We start from the raw sequence: 26,003 nt of genomic DNA on the forward strand, positions 1-26,003 counted from the left end.
ACTGGCTGTAATGCAGGCCTGGACAGTACTGATAGGAAGCGGTTTGCTTTGTTTTTCATGCATTTGGGTACATAAGTCTATATCATGTCTACTTGTGCTACAGTGTATTAAATGTAGGCTGCTTAAGAAAGCATTAGAGACGATTAGGAGAGAACAGTTAGCAATGCTAGACAGACATAATAATATGAAGTTCTATATTTATTTAATTTGCTTTTTTTACTGCACAGACCAACAAATAAATGTAAAAAAAACAACATGACCCCATGCATAATACATGAGTGCTGCATTAATCGTAGGAATTGTGTTGTCGTGCTTTAAAGGTTGATCAAGTTTCATGCCTTTGACAGCTCTTTAGAATCACTAGACCCAGTACAGCTTTGTGTGTGTAAAGTAAACTGTTTTACAGAATGTCAAACACTTTTCTTGTCATCTTCTTTTGCAAACAAAATGAAATCAAATTGTTTCGAAATAACAAGTTTGCAAATCTCCTGTGGTTTCGTTCTCTGATCTGTTTAGTCCGCCCAGCGAAAAAATTTTGGAATTCGGAATATTATTCAGCCAATCTACAGTATTGCCCCCATACACAGAAGTGATTTGTGTGCAAATCAGGCCAAACCAAACAATTTTTGCTTCAAAATTCAAATGGTGATGTCACTATTCATGCTTTGTGAGGGCAATTCTTGCGCAGTCAGACAAAAATAAACAAACCCTGAAAAGAATAAAAGAATTGTTTTATTTTCCTTTAGAATTAATACAATGTCTTAATATTTTTATTTAATTCCTATCTTTAAATGATAAAGTAAAAGTAAATTCATGAGATGAATATATGTACTCGCATATATTAGAGATGTGTTTTGGTTTTGGTTCTAATTCATCGTTAGGTTTTGGTTTTGCCAACACCACCCTCAAGTGTTTTGATTTTTGATTTTGGATCTGTATTTTTTTTTAAATTGATAAAAACAGCTAAAATCACATAATTTTGGCCTGTTTTTGTTCCTACCGAATTATTAACCTCAATAACACTCATTTCCAGTCAATTTTGACCACTTCACAGCTCACAATGTTGTTTTTATCCAGTTTAGGCCAAAAGGTTGCACAGAGCTAGCTGGCTGACTAAGCTAAGTGACAGCGGTGGGTGGAACAAACACGTGGCAGCTCAAATTCAAGCATAACACATCTAGGAAACAGAGTGACATTGCATTTTCAGACAGGATGGTAGTTTAATATAAACTATATGATGCTATAGAATGTTTTCATTAATCAAGAGCTAGATCAGAGGCCCAAGGGCAGCACAGGGAAATGGAGGTGGACTATGTATTGGAAGAGAGATTGATTGGGTAAATGATTGATTGATTGATTGATTAATCATTATTGTATTACTGCTATAAAAAAATCAGAGAAGTTGAAAATGCTATTAAAAAACAAGCACCTAAAATGGATGAAAGTGGTGCATTAATTAATTGATTGATTGTTTCATTCATTCATTTATTAATTAATTATAATTGATCGATTAATTAAAAAAAAATTAAGGCCATAAAATACTGTATTACGTTAATAGCCAAGGATTCTTCACCAGGGTTGACAGAGAATGAAAGCCAGGAAAATTAATAGCTGCATTGCAGAGTAGCTAACTCCAAAACAGCCTATGTTATATACTAACAAATATCAGGTGGCTAAACTGCTGGCTATTCCACCCCTCCCACACTCTTCTAATTTGGTAGCACACCCCTGTAGTGCACCAGAGAGTCTGAGTATGAAGAATAATACACACCAAAAAATTGATTTTGATTTTGATAAAAGTAGGAGAGAGTTAAAAAAAAACTGACCACCACCTGCAAAACACTGTGCAGATATTAAGACGGTGTCCCTTGACCTACTCACCATTAGTGTTCTTAAACATTAGTGTATCACGGTCTAAATTTTTTAGAACACACAAAAAATGTTGATTTTGATTTTGATAAAAGTAAAACAAATAAAACAAAAAAGTGGCCACCGACTGCAACACACTCAGATCACACTGCATGGAGACACAGAGCTTTTATATGTACGTGAGCAAACACACTGGGGGACAGCGCACAGATGAAGAACAAACAATAGAAAATATTTTTTTTCTACTTTTTCTTAATTCGCAGCTCAGCTCACACAGCGTGGAGACACAGCGCTTTTATATGTACATGAACAAACGCACTGGGGGACAGCACACAGACGTAGTACAAACAATAAAAGAAAATAATTATGTTCTACTTTTTTTTGATTCGCAGCTCAGCTCACACTGCGTGAAGTCACAGCGCTTATACAGTATGTACGAGAACAAATGTACTGGGGGACAGCACACGCAGGTTGTATAACCAAAAAAAAAAAACATTTTTGAAAAAACTTTTTATTTTTGTTATACTTTTTCCGCAAATGACAAACTATAGAGTCACACTGCCTATATCGCAGTGGGGTATGGCCTACGAAGTCACAGTGCAGCACCACTGGGTGGCAGTTAGACTAGTAATGGAGTGGATGGACACAGCACAGCAGCAGCCACTGGAGGTGGAGAGGATGGACACATCACCCACTGGACACAGGGAGTGGATCAACACAGCAGCAGCCTTTGGACACAGGGAGTGTTTGGACACAGCACAGCAGCAGCCACTGGAGGTGGAGAGGAAGGATGATGCATCCCTCCACTCTTCGTATGCATGCCGGCATTAATTATGCCGGTATGCATGACGGAAAATGCAAAGGACAGAAGGACGCACAGTGCTGGGGGATCCAATTGCCCATTGTATGCAGAGGCTGTCTGGGGAACTGCAGTGGATGCATGTAATCTCTGATCGCTGGCAGTGCAGTGGCAAAAACAGAGCTGTCTCTGGGGCCTATTCATCATAAATGCCCTGGTAACCATGTGGAAATGCTAGTTTCTGCATATTTAGGTTACTGGGCTATTCATCATCTGGGGTCCAATAGGATATTCAGCAAACTCTGAAAACAAAGAGTTTTCAGAGTTTGCTTCCGAGAATAAGCGATTCCTTTCAATGGGAAGGAGTTCCGGGAATGCGAAGAGGGATCCCTCCGCCACCTCCTCACTACCTCCCCGGCGGCTTTGCGCATGCATGACCAGAGGTCACGCATGCATAGCCGAGACGACGGGGAGCAAGTAAGTAATGCAGCTACAGAAAAAGCTGCGATACTAACCACAGGGACAACTACTTTTCGGAGCACCTGTCCCCTCACCTTAGCAATGATGAATTGCTCCGGTGTCACATTTCCCCCACTGCAAGTTGGATACTTAAGTATCCCTCACAGCGAGTTCAATACTTTAACATCGGAGGCCATACGACCTTCGATGATGAATAGGTCCCTCTGTCTCAAAAAAACGAATTGGTCCATCTTACTGTGTGCACCACCGCAATCGTCTGTATCACATCTTAGGGCCTGATTCAGTACGGATTGCAATTACAAATCCATACGGAACGCAGCTGCTAAAATATGCTAATGCCTGCCAAATCTCAGCCAGCATAAAGACGCACACTGCTGCTCTCTCATATCCGATCAATCTCGCTCTTCTGCGTAAACATTGGTACCATCAGTGCCAGGTTAAGGTTCACATGGGCCTGGAGCTGAAATTTATGAAGGGCCTATTGCGTTATGCGCAGGGGGTGTGACCAGTGCCGTGGGGGTGTGACTAGTGATGTGAGGAGATGTAGGTTGAAAAAGCGAAATCTTATATTCTAAATATATACATTGTTGATTATGGTGAAACATTTATAAATCCATTTTTCACCATAATTAACATTATATATATAGAATGTATATTTAGAATTATTTTATATACATTGCTGTGAGGGTACTTTGTAACCTAGCAAATTTACGCTATGTGCGCTCTGCTGAAATTGTTTTGATAAAATACATATCTGATTCAGGCCCTGTGGCCATATACTGTGTGTTTGTATATAATATACACAAATGTATACAATACATATATACAGTACACAGATTCTAGGCACACAAGTATACCTTGCAGAGGCAGCGCTACAGCAGGCTTTTGGAACTCCTGGCTCACCTGGACTGGGTCACGAGAAGGAGGAGCTCAGCTGCTCTATCCATTCAGCCATGGTAGTGGGGTGGCATGACATAACTTGTCTGAGGAGGAGTTGAGATACTAGGTGCGCAGGGGGGTCCTGTGAAGCCTTCCCATGTGCCGCCTTTTGTATTATGGTGACTAAGTGTACAGCATGATTCCTTGGGGGAAACACTCTCTGCCCATTGTGAAGGCTGCTGAGCATTTAACTCTGTGCACCCACCAGGCGACAGAGGGGGTGGGGGACACATTTGGGGAAATGTTTCCGCAATTGTCTTAGTAAGTGATGCAGCTGCTGTGGTACTTAGTGGTGCATGAGTGCAAGCTCATTAACCCAGCTAGTGAGAGAGAGCTTGCAGTGGAGATTGCTGAGCAACCCAGGGGCCAGAGCAATTGTTACCTGGGAAAAAGCATTAGTTCTTCATTAGAGGCAGCACTGCAGGCTCTCTAGGTGCCATGCATTGCCTCTAGCTCCAGTCAGCGACAGCCGCCTCTGTGCTGGCTGTATGACTGTGGATGCAGGCAGTGGGACATCCCAGCTATCACTGCCCGACTCATCCCCTATACCTCTCCATTCAACTTCAAGCCACACACATACTACATACATACATTCAGGTTACTTACATTCGAAGACGTCCTGCGCAGGCACCGATGCAACACCCACTGCTGCTTTATGGGAAATGTAGTTCTCATGGCCATAGATGCCCATTAGTTACTGCACTCATTGCCGTGCAGGGACACTACAACTCCCATCGGGCATTGCGCGGGTGGGAAGTGACTGATGGAGCTTGGGCTGTAGATGCTGAAAGTTAAATGCAGGGCAGGAACTGTCCGAGGCTGAAAACCCTGGACTCAACTCGACCCCTAGGCAGGCAGAGCGGCCAGGGAGGTGTGTGGTGTCGTATTTCAGTCAGCCGCTGACAGTTTTTGGCAGGATTTTTTTTTCTATTGCCAGCGGATCTGGGATGCTGTGGGCCTATTTTCACTGGTGGCCTGGACCTGTAGCTCCATCCGCCCCATTGTTAATCTGGCCCTGGGTACCATCGACGCACATCGGCCACTCACACAGCATTTACAGCAGGTCTGACCAGTCACAGACACTGCAAGTCTCCTCGCACGCAGAGGGCTCTAAGCTGTGTATGCAATCACAGTAGCTAATATATACATGCCCAGGAAACGGCGGTCAACCTGCGTTTCTCTGACCACTCCCCTGTCACCACCCCCAAACGCTGACATCCTGTCACTCACTCTGAAATGGGTTCCTCTGTGTTCCGTAATCACAGTGCGACCACTGCAAATGCTCATTGTGGCTTATACGCATGCGCAATGGCAAACAATGGCTCGATGTACGTTCGTAGTTGCACTTGCGATCGGTACTGAATCAGGCCCTTAGTGCGAGGATGCCAATGGGTCTATTTTGTTATTAGAAGTTCCTTCTTAGCTTGTTTCACTTTCTAATACAATCTATGTAGACTCTCTTCTGCATATACAGTATTTTGCCTCTTCCATCTCAGCAAATTTGTATCCTCAGCAAGAATAGCAGTTTGCTCTGGGTATTTCAAGGTTGTAGATGTCTTCCCTTTATCTGCATCAAGTCTTAAGCTGGGCATACACTGACAGATAAAATGTGTGTCAGGCCGACAGACCCAGCAGATATCATGGGCATACACTGTGAGATATGTCACAGTGTATTGGCCACGATATCTGACTTCCTCCCCTGGGGAGGAGAAAGTTCCCAGTTTCTCTCCTGTGAAGGAACAGGGGAAATGTCCATCATTCGGCCGCAGCAGCGCACACAGTGCCTGATGCGGTCCACTTGTAGATTCAAAATATCTTACAGACATTCTGCCCGATTCGGCATGCCCAACCGATTGATATTTTCAGATTGGTCATGCACATTCGTAGTAGAGATGTGCGGTGCGGTTCTCCAGAAATACGAATCCACCCGAATTTCGTGAATCCGGGTAAATCCGAGTCACCGTTCTAATCTCCTGAGGAGATCCGAGTAAATCTGGGTCGTGGTTCTGATTTTTTTTGCGGTTCGGAATCAGATTTTAAATTCGAATTTCAGGTTTTGGATTGCATAAATTACATGATTTTAGCTGTTTTTAAAACTTTTTATCTATTTTTTATTTAAAAAATCCAGATCCAAAACCAAAACACTTGATGGTTTGCAAAACCAAATCTAGATCCAAAACCTTGAAGGAGATACAGTTCCAAAACCAAAACACGGGGGTCGGCAACATCCCTAACTCATAGTACAATTATTTGGTTGATTCGCCGATATTAGGTGTATCACCCAGATAAATGTCTAGTGTATGCCCAGCATAACAGATTGGATGTAGTATTATACTAGCATGAGATCATTTTTGGCTAGATGGGACCATGTGACATTATATGGGTGCGAAAATGCTATATATTGTTGCAGGTTTGGCTATTTTGGGGCAAATTAGTGAATATAAATATACATACTGCTATGAATTTAAATATCTTGAAATGCCTATATTGCTTCATTTCATAATATATAGCCTCATAATGTCAGCATATATTCCCCAAAGTGCCGCAGGGCAGACTTGCTGGGACCTGTAGTCTCACTCTAAAGAACAATATTATTTATATCTTTAAACCATTACCGCCACACCCACTGCCACCAGGGATGCAAGGAAAAGCCTTCAGCTCTCAGCCAGGACTGGTTGATCCTCGGGAGGGGGGACCCCATTTTATTTTTGGGGCCCCACTTTCTGAGGCTTGCCAGCCCTGGGCTGACCAGTTTGGGGCTGGTGAATGCTTTGGCAGGGGGACCCCACATTGTATGTCCTACTACTATGGCATTACCACCCCTTCTGGTTCAGCCCGGTGCTGGTAATAGGGAAATAGGGGGCAAACCCACACCGATTTTTCCAACTATTTTCCTGTACCAGAACGTGCTCAAAGGTCCAGGGATGGTTATGCTTTTGGGGGGTTGGGGGACGCCACACCATTTTCTTTTTCAACATTTTTAGCTTTATCTTTCACCAAAAACACACACAAGCACTGCACAGATCACAGTAATCCGTGCAGTGCTTTGGCAGAACATACTGCTTACAGGCCCTTCTATTATTTTCAGCCCAATACGACTGAACTCGCACACGATTAAACACGATTGCATAGACCATCAGAAAACACGATTCAGTGAAATACTTAGTAAATCCATGTGTTTGATTGAGAACAACTCACACGTGTCCCAGCAATGCCCAGCGTGTTCATTCTCGAAATTTTAGTCAATTTACCCCTAAGACTGTCCCATACTTTGCCACAAATCGTTTGTTGCCTGTGTCACAGAGAATCACTGTGAATGGCTGCCATGGCTGCAGATCCTTGTGAGCTTTGATTTGATAGGAGAGAGGCCCTGATTCAGAGCCGGACGCTGTGACAGAGCGCTCGCTCTGAATCAGGGCCGTCCTTCTTGATTTTTAGAGCGGCCTCCTGGCCACTTGTATAGCTGTGGGTGACCACCCACAGCTATAGCGAGCGGCCAGGAAGATGGTCGCGATGGTCAAGACCATCGCGACCATGGGGCTTGCGACGAGACCCTTGTGATAGGGTCTCATTGCCGCAAGCCCTGGAGTGCTTTCGGCTCAAACAGAGCTGAAAGCACTCCCACTGACATCACTTGTGATGTCAGTGGGGCTGACCCAGACGGTAGGCGTTCCCATGGGAATGCCTCCGTCTGGGCAGCCACACCCCTGGCACGCCCACCAAAGGGGGCGTGCTGTCACTCAACATCAACAGCACGCCCCCTTTGGTACGAGACCCGGAGCGACGGTTTGCCCATCGCTATCCGGGTCTCGCGCATGCGCACGACGGAGCTGGCTCTGTCGTGCGCATGCGCACTGGGCCACCATCAACCCACTTGCGAGCACTCAGCGCTCGCGAGCATGTCTGAATCAAGCCCAGAGAGTCAGTAAGCAACATAGTGCGGCACCAGCCACTTTGTGATCTTAGGGCCTGAGATTTACGTAATGCCGATATTTACGCAGATTGAGCGAATGTTTGCCATTGTGCATATTTGAAAGCTGCACTGCGTACGCGCAGCGATTACTTTGCAATTATGCTCGCACAGTGAGTGCAGATAGTCAGCGTTTGGGGGAGGTAACAGGGGTAGTTAAGGAAACACAGGCGCATCAGTCTGTTTACACGCCATTTCATGGGCGTGCTCAAATTAGATATAGCGATCTCTTTCGTAGCATGAGAGCTCTCTGCGTGTCAGGAGGCAGACTTGACAGAGGCTACGTGGCTGATCGACCTGCATCTACTGTATGTTCCCAATGTTTACACTGTTGCACATAGTTGGACGGATATGAGAAAGCAGCAGTGGGCGTCCCTATGCTCGGGTAAACTTAGGAAGACATTAGCCTATTTTCACTATTGCGAGCAATGTGAGTTCGCAGTTGCGATTGCATTTGCGTAAATCTCTGAAGCAGGCCATTAGTACATCTCTGCCCATTATGTGCCATAATCCATACCGCTGTGCCACTCTTAGATTGGTATAGTGCGAAGTGCTCATCGTTTGGGTTTATACTACTTGTTTCAAATCCACCTTTTCTTTAAAGAGATTTCTATGTACATCACTTTTAAATGTGTCTGTCTATACTGCAGGCATATTGGAGCATAAGAACAAATACTTACTACTCCTATTCCATTTGCAGTGTGTGAGGTACAGTACAGTATGATACAAGAATAGGAGACATTGCTTTCCTTAACTTGACTGCCAGTAACATTATTACAGACCAGAACACTGATGCAATTACATTATTTTATTGGTGCTGCTGCTATAGCAAAATTCAATTATTAGGTACTGTAACATGCTTGGTGTATTTCCCCAATAATAACAATGGTGTACTTACTTTCTAAAAGTTATTTGGTTTCATAAGAAGCAAATTCCTCTGTTATTGTATTTTCTCTATTCATCTTCATCTTTATCTTCCACACTGTACAAAAAGAAAACAAATATTTTATTTTTTCATCATTGACAGAATTTTGAAATCACACTATTTCCACAGTTACGTTTCTAGAAATAGTGTAAACAGCAGGTCCAGTGCATCGATGGTCACAACCTCCTGTACACCTATTTATAATAGAGCTAGAGAAGTGCACCGGGCCATTTTCGCTGGATTTGGCTCTGATTCATAGTCCGGTTTTGGATTTGGATTTGCCAAAACGCTGTGATTGCTTTTGGATTTGCATTTTTTGCATTTTGCATTTTTTTTCAAAAATTTAAAGAAAAGCTAAAATCACATAATTTGGGCCTTTTTTGGTCCTAAAGTATTAATAATCTCAATAACGTTAATTTCCAGTCATTTCCAGTCAGTTTTGACCACCTCACAGCTCACAATATTGTTTTCACCACTATTGGCTAAAGGCTGCAGCGAGCTGGCTGGTTACTAAGCGACAGAGCAATGGCACAAACACATGGCAGCTTATTGCACATCTATGAAACTTTGCCACACAGTAAAAAAGAAAAGTGGTGCAAGATGGAATTGTCCTTGGGCCCTCCCACCCACCCTTATGTTGCATATTAAAAAGGACATGCACAGTTTAACAAACCAAGTACCACAGCGACAGGGACTGCCACTTTTGTGGCTGAAGTGCTTGGTTTGTTTAGGCTCCCACAAAACAAGGTACCCATGGGCTTAAGGCAGCTAAGCTAACAGCTCTGCTGTGGCAAGATTCATCGTCATTGCCATCCTCACCCTCATCAGTGTGTACACCATCCGTACACAATATTAATTCATCCCCACTGGAATCCACCATTACAGGTATCTCTGTATGTTTTTACATAATTGGTGGTAAAGGTCTTCCTCGTTGAATTTCCAGCTAATTTTGCTGAACATCATCTTTTCCACATTTTGAGGAAGTAGCCTCCAATGCCAATCACTGATAAGGTTCCCGGCTGTGCTGAAAACTCTTTCTGAGTACACAAAGGATGGTGGGCAGCTTAGACATTGCAAAGTTAGGCTGTACAAGGGCCTCCAAATTGCCTTTTTGTCTTACCAGTAGTCCAAGGAAATTTGCGACATGCCTATGTGTACATTGTCATGAAAATAATCCTCAACCATTCTTTGGATGGTGACCATATCAGATGGAGTTGCGGTAGCTGTGTAACTGATTTTCAGCAATTCTTTTAGACCTGACCAGATGTCACAAAATTGACTTGTCTGCATCACCACTGGGTCTTTTGGGAAAGCAGAGATTCTCCCTGGCAGCTGCCAGAGAAACTGAAGGAGGAGATGTTGTCGTGTTGTGTACCACTTGAGCTGCCAACTTGCTCACCAGGAGCTCTTTGAATTTCTTAAGATCTGGGTCAGTTGGAAAGAAAGATGCATGGTTGCCAAAATGTAGTGTTACAATTTCAAGATCTTGGCAACCCATGCATCCTGGCAAAGCGAACAAAGGACTTGATCTATAAGTCTGACATACAGTATTTAGTGGAATCACTTTGTTTAATCTCCTACTTCAATTTCTTGATCTGATTTTCCAAAATCCTAATTAGGGTAATCACCTGACTCAAGCTAGTAGTGTCTGAACTGACTTCATAGGTGTCTACTTTGAAGGATTTGAGCACCTTGCAAAGGATGGAAAGCATTCTCAACTGTTCTTGCCACTGCTGCAATCTCCTGCATGCTGTGGCTGAATGGCGAAAATCTCCAAAAGTTTTTTGGGCCACAAGCAGCATCTTTTGCCCTGTAATTTTTTAAAACCTGTACCACCAAGTTGATCATGTGAGCAAAGCGGATTCACCCATCTGTAATGCTTTCACAATATTTGTGGCATTAACAGAAATCACAAATCCTAAGGAGAGTCCAAGTGGGGTAAGCCATGTTGCTATGACATCCCTAGGTTTCTAAAGGGGCCTATGCATTAGGCGACCTGAAAAACTGAACATCTAGCATTCAGTCCTTCATGTCACCGGGTGCGGTACCCGCACTGTACGGCGTTCACAGAACATCTTTCAGTGCAGGATCCTGACCTCCTATCTCAAAACATGGGGAACCTCGTCAGGTTGACCAGCATGTTCCGTAGATAGTCGGGGTCAGCAAAGGACCCAGTATGCACGCGCATCGCTGGTCCTTGCCTGCTATCCATTACATGACTTTGTGAACAATATCACCAAAACCTCCTGGTTTTGGTTGGATTGTTCCAAAATTCGTATAATGGATAGGCCCCTTTAGTTATCAGTGGTATGCCTCTTAGTGAAGCCGCTGATACACAAAGTAGCCTGCCTCTGAATGAGCTGGTGTTGTTTGTTAGATACTGTTCTGCTGCTGCTGAAGGTGATTCACCCACCCAGTAGGCTGTCACAGTCATGTAATCTTTGGTTAGCCCACTACTGCTTGTCCACATATCTGTGGTTAAGTGGACAGTAGGTACAATGGCATTTTGTAGGCCAGTAATTATTAATTTTTTTACTGGGGACACAGGACCTCAATTGACTGTGTAGAACCCATTGCATTGCAACAGCGGATATTGCACACAGATCTAATAGTGGCATAGCCATCATGGTGTCAGTGATCCGTTGTGCCACTGGGTGAGAGCTGTCATACTTGGTTGCTCTTTCAAAGGATTGTTTAATAGTCAATTTTTTGTGAAACTACTACTAGTAGTCTTCTTGGTCCACTTCTGGGATGAAGATCCACCCCAGCAGCAGCAGCAGGCTTAGCACTCATGGATTCTTCTAAGGAATCTTGGATAGGGGAGGAGTCAACTAAGCTTAACAAATTGAATGCAGGACTACCTTTGATCATAATCATGGATATTGAGTATGAAGGTGTTGGCGGCAGAGATTGCAGGTGCTGGGATCTAGTTGAGAGAAGAGAGCTAGATGATGTTGGAGTGCTTGTTGTTATTTTTTTTGCACAGTGTTTCTGATGTTATCAAAAACTTGTCATGAGCTCACTGCAAATGATGAAACAGGGTGGAGGTTTCTAGATGCTTAATGTCCCTACCTCTACTTACTGAGGCTCCACAAAGGCTACAGATGGCTTGACAAAAGTTGTCAGGATTTGGGTACAAATAATTCCACACATAAGAGGTGTATTTGTTGGTCCTATGCCCAGGCATGACAATGGCTTTCTTTTTATCATGGCGAAGAGCTGCTACCACTGGTGCCTGACTTACACAAACAACATCCTCATCCTCAACATCCTCATTAGCACAAGTGTCAGCTACACAAATATCACCCTCATCCACTTGCACTTCCTTGGTGGCATCCTCAATTTTTATGTCATCAGCTATACTTCTGCTGCTCATCCCCACATTTGCAGAGGGAGCAGAAATGGTGGAAGGCAGAATCTCTGTGAGTACAACAGTATCAGAAAGGTCAGGCTCACACATAGCACTCGTGGACACACTTAGACTCTCCTCAGGGATTTGTGACATTTCTGTTTCTGAACGCACAGTCGTTCTACTGCCTTAGTGGTTTTCATTTTTTTAACCCTCTGCTAGAGTGAAAAGGTTTTGCATCATCATGAGAGGCAGAAAAAGATGCCTCACTGCCAGTTGCAGAGCCACCACTAAGAAATAAAGGCCAAGACCTGAGTTTTTCTTTGCCACTGCATGTGGTGAATGGCATGTTGCCAATTTTGTGTTATTCTGCAGCAATCTTTCCCTTTGTAAGAGGTGTTTTTTTCTTTACCATTGTATATTGTGCTATTGATTTTAGATGCCCTGACTTAGACCCTCTATGCCCTTGATCGTCAGCTTTAGTAGATGACGTTGAAGGCCTAGTATCGTCATCATGACTAGTGGCAGCAGCTGCAGTGCTAGTATATGCTTGCTCTTCTGTAAACTGATCGTTATCCAACTTTCAATTTGCAGATCACTGCATGGAGTCAGACTGCTTTTACGCACATGCTCTGGTGTAATACAGCATATGGAGGTGCAGGGCACAGTACAAACACAAAAAAAATTATTTAAAAAAACTGGCAGCTTGGCTCACACTGCGTAGAGTCAGACCGCACATGCTCTGGGATAATACAGCATACTGGGGAGCAGTGCACAGTACAAATACAACAATTTAAATGTTTTAACGCTGGCAGCTTGGCTCACACTGTGTGAGACTACTTTTACGCACACGCTCTGGGGTAATACAGCGTACTTGGTTGCAGTGCACAGTACAAACACAAAAAAAATTATTTAAAAAACTGGCAGCTTGGCTTACAATGCGTAGAGTCAGACCGCACATGCTCTGGGATAATACAGCATACTGGGGTGCAGTGCACAGTACAAATACAACAATTTTTATTGTTTAACTGTTTTATTGTTTTAAATTGGCAACTTGGCTCACTGCATAGAGTCAGACCGCTTTTACGCACAAGCTCTGGGGTAATACAGCGTACTGGGGTGCAGTGTGCAGAACAATACAAATACAATAATTTTTATTTTTTAAACTTTGTTATTTTTCAAACTTTTTTATTATTTTAAAGTTTTTTTGCTTGACAAATATCGAGTCACACTGTGAACGCAGTTGGTGGGGCCTGCGGAGTCAGTGCAGCACCACTGTGATGGAAATTAATTAGACTAATTAGACTAAGGGGACTGGACACAGCTTGCCTCTTGGAAGTACATAGTGACAGCACAGCCCCTTAGAGATGGATACAGCCACAGCAGTACAGCTCTTTAGAGATGGACACAGCCTGCAGCCCCTTAGCGATGTACACAGTCCAAGAAGCACAACCCCTTAGAGATGGACACAGCCCCAGCAGCATAGCCCCTTAAAGATGGACACAGCCCCAGCAGCACAGCCCCTTAGAGATGGACACAGCCCCTTAGAGATGGACACAGTCCCTTAGAGATGGACACAGCCCCACTTAGACACCACAGAGCAGAGCACAGCAGGCAGAAGCGTGACTGGACTGCAGTGAATAGTGCCGAGTCCCAAACCCCGTGAGAATCCGACGCCGGGAGGATGACATTCAGCCTCGATCTGACATCCGAGTCTGGCGGGAAACCTTAGCCAGGACTCGGATACGGCTTGAATTAAGAAGTTCGGAGTGGTCCGGATTCAAGGTGATCCGGACCGCTCATCTCTAAATGGGTATTGATGATGAAATCCACATATGAGGCAAACATCTTATTAGCTTAATATATCGCACATTTGTATGACAGCAACCGACATCAATAAGTTGCTACTCTGCTCTGCATTGCTGCTCTACACCTGCAGGAAGGGGCTCTAAGGGAGGGGGGAGCAGGTACTGATTACCCTAGCCCAGGTTTGCTGGAGGGACCCGGCGGGGACCTGGGTCCCCCCTCCCTCTCCCCTCTTTGTCCTGTGAGCAGAAGCAGCGCCCAGCACACTCTGCAGTGTGCTCAGCTGCAGCGAGTACAGGGAGCCTGATGGTTCTGCTGCCACTGAGTGATTGCACTGATTGCGCCCCCCTCCTAGATCTGCCCCTGGCTGAGGGGTGTGCAGCCATGCAGCAAATACTGGGTTTTTTTTAAGGTTTGTGCAAGGAGGTTTAGCCACACTCTTGCCAGTACCTGGGCTCAGCCAGACACTCTACGGCCCTGCCTGTAGGTCTCTAAGTAGGTTTGTGTGTTAAACCTCATACAGCTCACGCCCAAACATGGCAGTTCTTCTAGATGTCATTTTATTGCAACTCAAATCTGTTCTAACTACTTATCTCTATAAGGGGAAGATGTATCAAACCTTTTAGAGAGAAAAAGTGGAGAACTTGCCTTAGCAACCAATCAGCTCTAACTGTCATTTTATAGAAGGCGCTACAAAAATGATAAAAGCTGTTTGGTAGATATTAGTGTAACTCCTCCAATTTTTCTCTTTGATACACCTCACTCTAAATATTTTACATCTTCTAAATCAAGACGAGATACTAGAATTGCCCTGAACATATAGAGAAAAAACAAGATGTGTATGAATGTACAAGGGTGTTCAATAGGTAAGGTAACAAGACCTCTCAATGCGTAAATTTATTCAACTCATACATATACCTATAATCAATACAATAGGATGGCCTTTGTACAGATTATTTTTCCACATAGTCCCCATACTTGTCTAAGCATTTGTTCCAACGGTACACTAAGGTATTTATCCCGGCATAAAAGAAAGCCTGAAGCCAGGACATGACGGCTTGCTGAACTTCTCTGTCAGTTGCGAATCGCCTTCCACCCAGGTGCTTCATTAGTGGTCCAAAGAGATGGATATCACTCGGTGCCAAGTCAGGGCTGTAGGGAGAATGGTCCAGTACCTCCCAATGGTAGCACTTTAACAACTCATGCGTATACAGGGGCGTTTTTATAATGGGTGCAGGGTGTTGGGTGCACATGGGCCCCTGGGTCAAGGGGGGCCTGCAGCACACACGCTGCACCCATACTTTTTTTTTATACTAACCTCTCCGAAGTCCCATGGAGTAGAACTACAGAAAACGCCTGGAAAATGGGCGCCAAGGCCATTTTCCCTAGCATTTTGCGCATGTGCAGTAGGAAATCACTGGGAAAATGGCTGCCGTGCCATTTTCCCAGTGATCTGCGCATGCGCAGTAGACTCCAGGCACACTTTAGTGCCCAGAGTCTACCGCTGCTTTCAGTTTGCTGTCAGCAGCAGTAGCTGAGTGTGGTCTGGCATTATCGTGCAGCAATACAATGCCTGTTCACAGCAACCCAGGTTGTTTTTGACAAATTTTGCTCCGCAACCGACTAAATGTGTCACAATTACAGACAGCATTCACAGTATCTCCCTTGGTAAGGAAACTAACTAGAAGCACGCCCTTGTGGTCCCAAAACACGGTTGCCATGACCTTCTTTCCTGATGGAGTTGTTACAAATTTCTTTGAAGGTGGGAACGATGCCTGTTTCGGTGTCATGGATGCTTGCTTCCTCTCCGGTGTCACATGATGCACCCATGTTTCATCGCCTGTAACAATACGCTGCAGGAACTGCACTCCCTCCTCATGGTACTGTGTCAAGTGCACGAGAGACAATCCCATCCTATTGATTTTGTGAACTTCTGTGAGTTGCTGCGGTACCCAGTATGTGCACTTTTTCCTGTACCCCAGTTGCTCATGAACGATGTTGTGCACAGTACCTATTGAGCTGTTCAGTTTGTCAACAATATCACTAATTTGAATGTATCTGTCCTCCTGAATCAGACTTTCAATGCGGCACAAATTGTCAACTGTGGTGGACGTGCTTTGCTGGCCGGATCGCTGCTCATCTTGGACGTCTGTCCTGCCATTATCAAAGGCAGTACACCAAACCAAAACCTGCTTCCATGACATGACATTATCACCGTACATCTCGACAAGTTGGCGATGCATTTCAGCTGCTGATGTGCCCTTTAGATGGAGAAATCTGATCACAATACGCACCTCAATGTTTGACCATGTTTCTGCCAGCCCCGCCATCTTACAACTGATGTTGGGACAGTATGACTGATATGAGGCGCAGTCTAATGGCCGTGAGGGGAAGCAGTGGCCTACCAGCTCTGGCCTGGCGGGAAATTAGAATGAAATAAAGAACATCACAGGGAGTTTATTGGCAGAGGCAGATAGAATAGGGGGACGTGGGTATTTGAAGTGGCAAATAGATAAAGTGATAGGCACTACAGGGTTTTCTATCCCAATATAATGAGGTAAAGCCACATCAAAGATGGTGCAACCAGGGTACAATGTTGAGTAATGGCATTACTGCATATCTCTGAAGGCTTCCTCCTCTCTGCTTCCTCCAGTATCACAAGTCATAATGCTGTAAATACAGAGGAGCAAGAGACAAAGAACATTGGCTAAACCGGTAAGTATTGGTTGTGAAGCTGGAAGAAGGGGAGTTATTGTAGTTAGTAGAGTGAATGGGGAGATGTATTCGTGGTGCAAATAGAAAATGGGTCGGGCACTACGAGGCAAGCCCGGGTCTTAAGTCTGAACATGTATGGCACTGCCCTGGTGTACCACAGAACTGGATTGATTTCAGTAAGAAGCCAGAACTATCAGAAGTGGCGCTGTGCAATCATCCATACTCCGTAATGAGAAAGCAGTATTATTCCCTGATGATCAGAGGCATGAGCAAACAGCAGATGATGAGGATGGCCGTCAGCATTAGACGATCGATTGTGATTGGTTGTTTACGAATCCACCGCTGACGCTCACAGTTGCGTGTTTCCTTTAGTTTTTTTATTTACTATTAAACGAGATGCAATGTGTTTATTTTAAGACAATCAAATGATGAAAAGCATGGGTGTAAGTGTGTGTGACTTACGACTGGCGTAATCTGGGCCCAGATCCTGCGGATACAGAGCGTACAGATCTAGAGGTGAGAACCGCACAGCATATGGGCAGAAATACAATATTTTTGCCTACGTTTTGTGCTGTGCAGAATAGGTCCATTCTGTAACTAACACTACGTACTTACTTTGGGTTGATTTTATAGCTCAGTTTTGCATAAGTTACTGAAAAACTGAAACCTGTACAGAGGCACTATGAGCAAGGGGGACCAAGATTTGATATCCTTGAATTACAATAGAAATGTGAAATAACTGGCAGATTGAGCCACAGGTTAGAATTAGCTCTTAAATAGCGGTTAATAACAATATCCTGTAGAGCTCAAATGGTGGATTTGCCTTGTTTGAAATTGGGCCTTTTAAATAATCCTATTGTAAAAAAGGTTTTTTTCTGCTTTGCAGTTTGTTGGCTCTAGAAAGAAAAATTGCACATTTTGCCTAGAATATCAGACATTAACACGTAAGACAGAAAGCAAGCATTTATTCAGTATTCATTATTAAACCATGTATTTCCTCATCCAGCGACGGAAATTACTGTCAGACATCTTTTAAAAGGGGATCAATAATTACTTGTTATTGTTTATTTGTTATTAAATGAATATAAAAAATCAACAACACTGTAAATCTCAACACACAGTAAAAGCAGCCATATTGTGTGATGAATGAGCATTCGTGGCAGCGAGGGCCAAATTAACAATGGCTCCAGCTCCAGGCCTCAAAGTAAAAATAGGCCCAGTAGCATGATGATGACCAGCTGCCTAACTAGCCACACAGCCGGTAATCAATCATAAGTATTAAAATGACTGGCTCTGCCACTTTACACATTTCTGTTTCCTCGACATAACCAAGCTATTGTGTATTTGTATTTTACCAGTTTACACAGAAATAGGAACATTTATGAAAGGGATAATTTTGTTGACAACCTTAAAATTATATCCTCCAAAAAATTTAAAATAAATACAATTCTTTCAAGATTGCCTTTTTTCTCAAAGCTGCATTGTATCAATTCACATTCAGGAAAGCAAAACATGGTGTCTTCCAGGTATTCAAGGAGGTTTTTTTTATGAGAATCTAAAACTGATATCTCCCAACTTTTATTCTACAACAATACTCACTGAATTTCATGGTTATCATTAAAGTTCTTACTATTTGTTGATCTGTAGCTGTATTATTTTAAGTTAGTAAGACTTTACTTTTAGGGGGCAATTCATTTAACCGTGGCAATTTACAGAGGGCTAATTGAAGCAGCGGGGCTATACAGTTAGAGCCAAAGGCAGCTCGCAAGCTGGAGTTAATGAGGATTTTTTTTCAAGCCTGAGCAGGCTCTAAAAGAAATCCCTGTTAGATAACCTGTTTGCGTGTGCCGCTACCGTGTTAACCCATAGGTCCAGGAACATTTCCCAGATTCTTTGGGTTAAGACGCAATAACATGGTAATTTGCCGGGCAAGAAAAAGGAACTCTAATTGTATAGCCCTGGTAAATTACCCTTTTTCACCCACTGTTAATTACCGCTGCTAATGGAATTCCCCCCTTAGACGCAAAGCTTTTTCATCCGCAGTAAATTACCGCTGCTAATGGTATTCCCCCCTTAGACACAAAGCTTTTTCATCCGTAGTAAATTACCGCTGCTAATGGTATTCCCCCCTTAGACACAAAGCTTTTTCATCCATAGTAAATTACTGCTGCTAATGGTATTCCCCCCTTAGACACAAAGCTTTTTCATCTGTAGTAAATTACTGCTGCTAATGGTATTCCCCCCTTAGACACAAAGCTTTTCCATCCGTAGTAAATTACTGCTGCTAATGGTATTCCCCCCTTAGACACAAAGCTTTTTCACCCATGGTAAATTATCGCTGCTAATGGTATTCCCCCCTTAGACACAAAGCTTTTTCACCCATGGTAAATTACCGCTGCTAATGGTATTCCCCCCTTAGACGCAAAGCTTTTTCACCCATGGTAAATTACCGCTGCTAATGGTATTCCCCCCTTAGACGCAAAGCTTTTTCACCCATGGTAAATTACCGCTGCTAATGGTATTCCCCCCTTAGACGCAAAGCTTTTTCACCCATGGTAAATTACCGCTGCTAATGGTATTCCCCCCTTAGACGCAAAGCTTTTTCACCCATGGTAAATTACCGCTGCTAATGGTATTCCCCCCTTAGACGCAAAGCTTTTTCATCCGTAGTAAATTACCGCTGCTAATGGTATTCCCCCTTAGACACAAAGCTTTTTCACCCATGGTAAATTACAGCTGCTAACGGAATTCCCTCCTGAGACACAAAGCTTTCCGGAGCTTGGTGCATATGGTGATATCGGTCAAAACTCCGAAAACAGCATTTTTGTAGGTTTGACCGTATTTTTATTGTTGATGCATCCGCCCTAAATAGGCAGCTGACCCTAAATAACCATAACAATGAGCGCATGGTCCTACCTCTATTTTACATTTATTCTATAGTGAATTATACAATCCATGCAAAGGGCGCGAGTTGCTGTTGCAACGACTTTAAAACACCGGCAATGGACTGGCGCCTCGCTCCCTTTGCGGCCTGCTCCGAGCTCAAATTTGCTTAATTTTGCTCAGAGCCCTATGGGTCTGCGAGCACTTTTGGGTGAATCCGGGCTGCCGTCAAGCGCGGCCATTGTCGCGATTACATTATACATGGTGTGGAATAGGATTGACCCGATAGACTAGTATAATATATTATAATTATTATAATTATAATTATTATTATTATTATTATTATTATTATTAATCATCATCATAATAATATCATGCATTTCTTGCATTGTTGCAGACTGAATCTAACAACATTTCACAACATCTGGGAGTTAAAATTGACTTCTTAAACATATGTATATAGATTAATAAACTGTATGTAAATGATGAATCTTTGTCCTAAGTAAGTTTGAATCCTTTCAAAACAGTGTTTGTTTGAATATACTTCAATTATAACACAGATGTAATATCAATATCTTTAGACCCTCATTAATTTTTCAGAGAAGTGATTAGCATTTTAAGGCAAACAAGGTGTACATTGTTAGTGGGACACGACCCCGCTGTCATTGAATTATATTCATGATTAATGATCGTTAGTACTGCGGTGCTAAAAGTTTGAGTGATTATGAATAGATTATTAGCCAGATAACGAAAAAATGAATCAAGGAGATGGGAATCACAGCTGGTGCTTAAATGATAATTTTTGATAGATTATCATCCTAGAATAAAAGATTTAAATTTGGCTTTAAAAAAAAATCACACATTTGAAATATAACCACAAAAATAGGCAAACAATAAAACTGTTAACACTAAAATATGTTTATATCAAGGTCTAAGTATGGAAATAATCAGGTATTGTATTTTTAATTTGATTTCCCTAGGGTGCCATCTTGATATAATTCACATTTGGCAAACCCAATCTTCTCTGGTCTTTATTTTGGTATGACAGTGATGAGAATGGGGAATTAGCATCTTTTTGGAGGCAGAAATAAATATCAGCTCTGATGGAGTGCTTTCCATTGATAAGTACTGTGATACATGAATGCGGAATGCAGACAAGACTCTATTTGACAGGCGGTTGTAAACTAACTGTCACTAAGATGTGCACACCAAAAGCCACAGCTTTCCCACCACTATACAATTTACTAAACACTAACAGCCTAACCTAAGAAAGCCCCAATAATCTAATCCAGAAATAACATATATTGGTCAATTATAATTCAAAAGGGACATGTTAGTACTTAAAATATTATTTTATGTTTTTTAGGTCATAGTTTTATGAGTTTTGAGCACAGTGTGTTGCGAGAGCGTTGTCATCACTGGCAGGAAATATATTCATTAAACAAAGGGGTCCATTCAATCGGGAGCGATGCCCGCATGTGCAGTTGATGTAGAGGGCACATCAGCCGTACTTACAGTAGCCACTAAATTGCGTATATTAATACTCACTCATATGGAGCTGTAAACTAGAATGTGCAATTTAGGGGTGAATTCAGGGTGATTTAGTGTGCCGTTGTTGGCATTCCAATGCTGTCACAATGGCACATTGCAGGCATCGGCCGCAAATTACCCCTGATTAAATTGACCCCAAATTGTGTTGACAGACACAAGGTGCTGGCAGCATTGTACTGTCAATAAAGTCAGTGTCAACATACTGACTATCGACCTCCTGACCGCGTACTCCTTGTAGTGAGTGAGAAAATGAGAATGGTTTCTGGTTTGAAACATTTGGACGGGGCTTGTTTTCCCTAGACCTTACCACAGGCAACAGAAGCAAAGGAGCTTCAAAGTTGTTGAGAAAGTGAGACCCGTCTCCCACAAAGAACAGTTTTTGCCAATGATCTTATGTGTGGCCCCTGTGGCACCAATCAATCACAAAGAACAGTAACAAACACGACTTTATATTTATATATGGCTTCAAACAAGAAGAGTCACTGATCTCTAGTGTGTCCTCTGCTGCACTGGATCAATCATAAAGAACGGTAGCAACCATGTTTTTATATATGGCTTCTGTGGCACCAATCATTCGCAGAAAAAACAAGAACAGCCAATGATCCCACGTGTGTCCCCTGCAGCACCAATCAAATGCAAAGAACAGTAATAGCCAACGATTTTACATGAGGCTTCTGTGACACCAATCATTCACAAGGACTGTGCACTTTTTCCAGCCAATGCACTCTAATGTCACTACCACTGTGTTAACCCAAGCTCATCATTGGGAGGATGCCATTAATTAGAAATTGGGCAAAGCCACAAAACATATTATTCTGTTCTATTATCTGACACTTCCGACTGCATTATTTTTACATGGAAAAATGGACGATGTAAAGGCCAATTAGCTAGAAAAAAGATATTAAAGAGAAATAAAAACATTCTGTGTCACACGCTGAACTGTGCCGTTCTGGAAATGTGACTAGTTTGTCTACTTTTACCTTTAGGGAGAATCCTGCATTAAAACACAGACACTGAGCCAAGCTAATATTCGCTAGAGATGTGCAAGGACCCCCGTGTTTTGGTTTTGGATCTGGATTCATCTACGTGTTTTGGTTTTGCAAAACCACCTTCAAGTGTTTTGGTTTTGGATTCGGATAAACATTTATAAAAATCACTTAAAAATCGATAAAAATCAATAAAAACAGCTAAAATGTCCAAATCCAAAACCAGAGTTTGTTTTTTAAGTCCAAGTTCTGAACTGGCAACAGGTCCGAACCGGGACTCGGTTCGAACCGGATCACAAAAGTGAATCCGAACCTTGACCCGGTTCTACCCCTAAATAAATTTGTGTGTGTTTGGATTTCAGAAATCCAGACCCGCACATCTCTAATATTTATCAATATACACATTGATTGAAATGGATATATAGAAGTATCAGTGTAGAAGAATGGTATTCTATAGTATTACAACTGAAACAGTCGGAGAAGTGGCGGTATGGCATAACGGCGTACATATACAGGCCGACCACAGAGTATACCAATAAAGCATAGGTGATATTATATAATATAAGCCCCGGTGCTCAGCGAGCTTTGTTTTAATCATGCACATAAAAATGTATTCTATACTATATATGTCAGAGGCCTACATATTGCACCTAAATGATGGTATCATAGTGAAACTAAGGGGTAAATTTACTAAAGTGAGAGTTTTTAGAAGTGGAGATGTTGCCCATAGCAACCAATCAGAGTCTATATATTATCTTCTAGAAGGTGCTAGTTAAATGTTAAGTAGAATTGGATTGGTTGCTATGGGCAACATCTACACTTCTAAAAACTCTCACTTTAGTAAATTTGCCTCTTAAGTGTGTAAATAACTATTCCTATATTCTCCAGTAGCTTGTGACGTATGATAGCATTTCATTTTGCACTAATATAATGTCCTCTGAATCTGTCTCTTTCCTTTATTTTGCATATTGGTGCCACTGGCAGTAGGCTGAAAATGCCAGCATTAAAGAGACGAGACAGATTTTAAAAAAAGAGCAAGCATGATATATAGGTAGTTTACTATTTGTATATGCATTATTGAATTAGGCAATGCTAACTCTTGGTGACAGGTGATCTTTAAATAAAAAAAATAGGTTAGTTCCCATCTCTCTGTCTATCTATAGTCGATGTTAAAATTTGCACAAAGAAAGACATAGGCTGCCTAATATGTCTGCGTGTGTAGAAGTTACACTTTAGGGAAGATATAAAATACAGTATAAGAGAGATAAGGTAGATTAGGGGGTCGGTGCTAAAACAAGATTCTTTTCTATTGGTGGCTGAGTGTCCCTTAATTCACAAGAGAATAATATGTGAAGGTCATTCATTTATTTATGGAAACAAATTAAATTATACCACAAATAAGTTTCTTCAGAGCAGAAAACTGCTAAGTAATTTATTCGCAAATGACTGTTATAAAATTCTCACACTCTACAAATCAAATTACACTACATCACACAAAGCTCGGAGCCATGCGCTCAGATGATTAACGTCAAAACAAATGATTTGCAATGAGAGTTGGATCTCCTCAGATTGTTACAGCCTACAGACATTCTCAGCATTCTTTACAAGCCGTGGAAGACATGAATTTTTACTTAAGAAGATGTGTGGAGGCCACTGGCTTATGGCATTAGTATGGATCAGAACAGCAAGAGACTACGCGTACAAACTCAACAATAAGCAGCAATAGTCATTTGAGGCAATTTACATGTCTTTAGATGATGTCTAATGTATTGTGGAAGGCCTTTCTTTGGGGTAAAGACTCAGAGTGGCCCAGTGATCTTAGTAGAGGTGTTGTAATGTCACAGTGTTAGAGGTCAGATAAATAGGGAGATGTAGTTACCATCCCGGCGGTCGGGATGCCGCTGCTCAGATATCCGGTGCTCAGAATACCGGTGCCGGAAGCCAACAGCAGTTGGAATCCTGGCGCCAGAATCCCGATCACCAGCATCCAGTATTAGGGTTAGGGGAAGGTTTAGGGTTAGGGGTTAGTTAGGGTTAAGCACTAAAGGGAGGGTTAGGGTTAGGCTGCGGGGTGGAAGGGTTAGAGTTAGGCTGTGGGAATGGTGGGTTAGGCGGAGGGTTAGGGGTTAGGGTTAGTATACTTAGTTTAAGGTGTTGGGATTTCAAGAGACACTGTGATATACCCTTTGTGAGTACTGTGCATATGCCTATGTTGTGGTGAGGGCAGTAGGCCCTGCCATGTTGAGACAGGGAACCTGTTTGTTTAGTTAGTGCCCAAACAGGCTAGGATTTATTTTTATTATTTAGTTTTTATAGTGCACAATAAAAACTAGCTCCGGCTAGCTTACACGAAAACCCTGGACTGGTGTGCTGCTTCCTAGCTGCTTTGTGTAAAGATGTGTCCAACTACGTCCATCCCTGATTCAGGACGTCTCTCAATAAATGCACTATGATTTGCAACTACTGAAGGAACCTTATCTGTATTGCATATACTGTGAGTGGTGTCTACCAAATGAACTACAGAAGCAAGCACACCCCCTAGTTACGGCCCTGCTTCTATTCACTAGAGAGAGGGACTGAGGGCATGCCTAGTAGCTCCTGGAACTCCTGGCAGTGACAAAAATGAGGGGCGTGGCTCACAAATCCGGAATTTCCTACAAGGTCACGCCCCTTGCCATGTGGTCACGCCCCTTGCCACGAGGCTACGACCCCATTTCTACTTTCTGAAAGTTGGGAGGTATATATTACTGCATTAGCCACATTTGGAAAACCTTTCAGAAATCAAAGATCTGGTTTTCTCCATGGATTCAAATGTTGCCTTGTGCTAAAATTAACCACTTATTTTATATTTAAGGTATTATGTTAAAGGTATCTATATATTTCACGGAGCTATCAGTCATATCTGCTAATAAATACAATGGTCACTAACCGCACACAATGGGGGTGATTCGGAGTCATATGCAAAGTGTCTGTAGTTGCAGAGGGATGTGAGAGTCTGATTTACCACCTTTTGCTGATGCAAGAATCCATTCAACTAATGCAGGAGCTTGTGCGCCTATCATTAGAAACCAGTGGTGCATTGTTTTTATGCCGGCTGCTGCCTCCGTCATCACTAGTACCTGTACTTGCACCACCCCCATGCTAGATGCAAAAGATCCAACAGAGGCACACATCCCCTCCCCATATGCACCGCTCAGAAGTGCATGGAGCTTTAATACACACCTACAACACTCCCATAACCAGGGCCCTAAGTAGGGCTGTGCGAGCGGTGACATTGCCCTGTTCCACTGGCACCAGCAGCCATGTACCGACAGACATTCTGATGTCCGATCGATGGTACACCTTTGTAGGCACATTGTTGGACTCACGCCCCAGCAGGTGGGCATCGCAATAAGACTGCCATCGGCCATGGCATTAACATGGCAAAAGTTAAAGCTGCTACCGCGTCCTACCTTGATTCAGGCCCTTTGTCTGTCTGCTATTCACCAGTCTCATTTTGTTTCTTGTGGTTCACAACTGTAATACAAAAATATGCTGGTGGTATATAAATACAGGGTGTTTCGCTCGCTATTGGCCCTTAAAGTTTATCATATAACTTTTAAAGTAATTGACTTTCCAGAGGTACCCACACCAACTGCCATCCTCACTGGCATCCTCACTGGAAGTTGGTGTTGCTCCCCTATTTAAATTTTTGAATGTGCTGCCGAGTAGGGGGGTGAACAGCTGGCCTG

At 42.8% G+C, this 26,003-nt stretch overlaps 1 protein-coding gene across 3 annotated transcripts in view; it reads right to left on the reverse strand.

Moving 5' to 3' along the window:
* Positions 1–375: 375 nt before the first annotated feature.
* The window catches only part of GPD2 (glycerol-3-phosphate dehydrogenase 2), a 292,752-nt gene continuing 267,124 nt past the window's right edge, over positions 376–26,003 (reverse strand). For 2 of the 3 annotated variants that reach the window (XR_015874935.1, XR_015874934.1), the window contains exons 19-20: positions 8,956–9,039; positions 376–709 (exon numbers count right to left, since the gene is read on the reverse strand). The gene's annotated coding sequence lies outside the window, so the exon portion shown is untranslated. The remainder of the gene's footprint in view (positions 710–8,955; positions 9,040–26,003) is intronic. The other variant, XR_015874933.1, reaches the window with a different exon arrangement.

Source organism: Taudactylus pleione, unplaced genomic scaffold (assembly GCF_031769625.1).
Source record: "Taudactylus pleione unplaced genomic scaffold, aTauple2 ptg001137l, whole genome shotgun sequence".
NCBI classification, from domain to species: domain Eukaryota; kingdom Metazoa; phylum Chordata; class Amphibia; order Anura; family Myobatrachidae; genus Taudactylus; species Taudactylus pleione.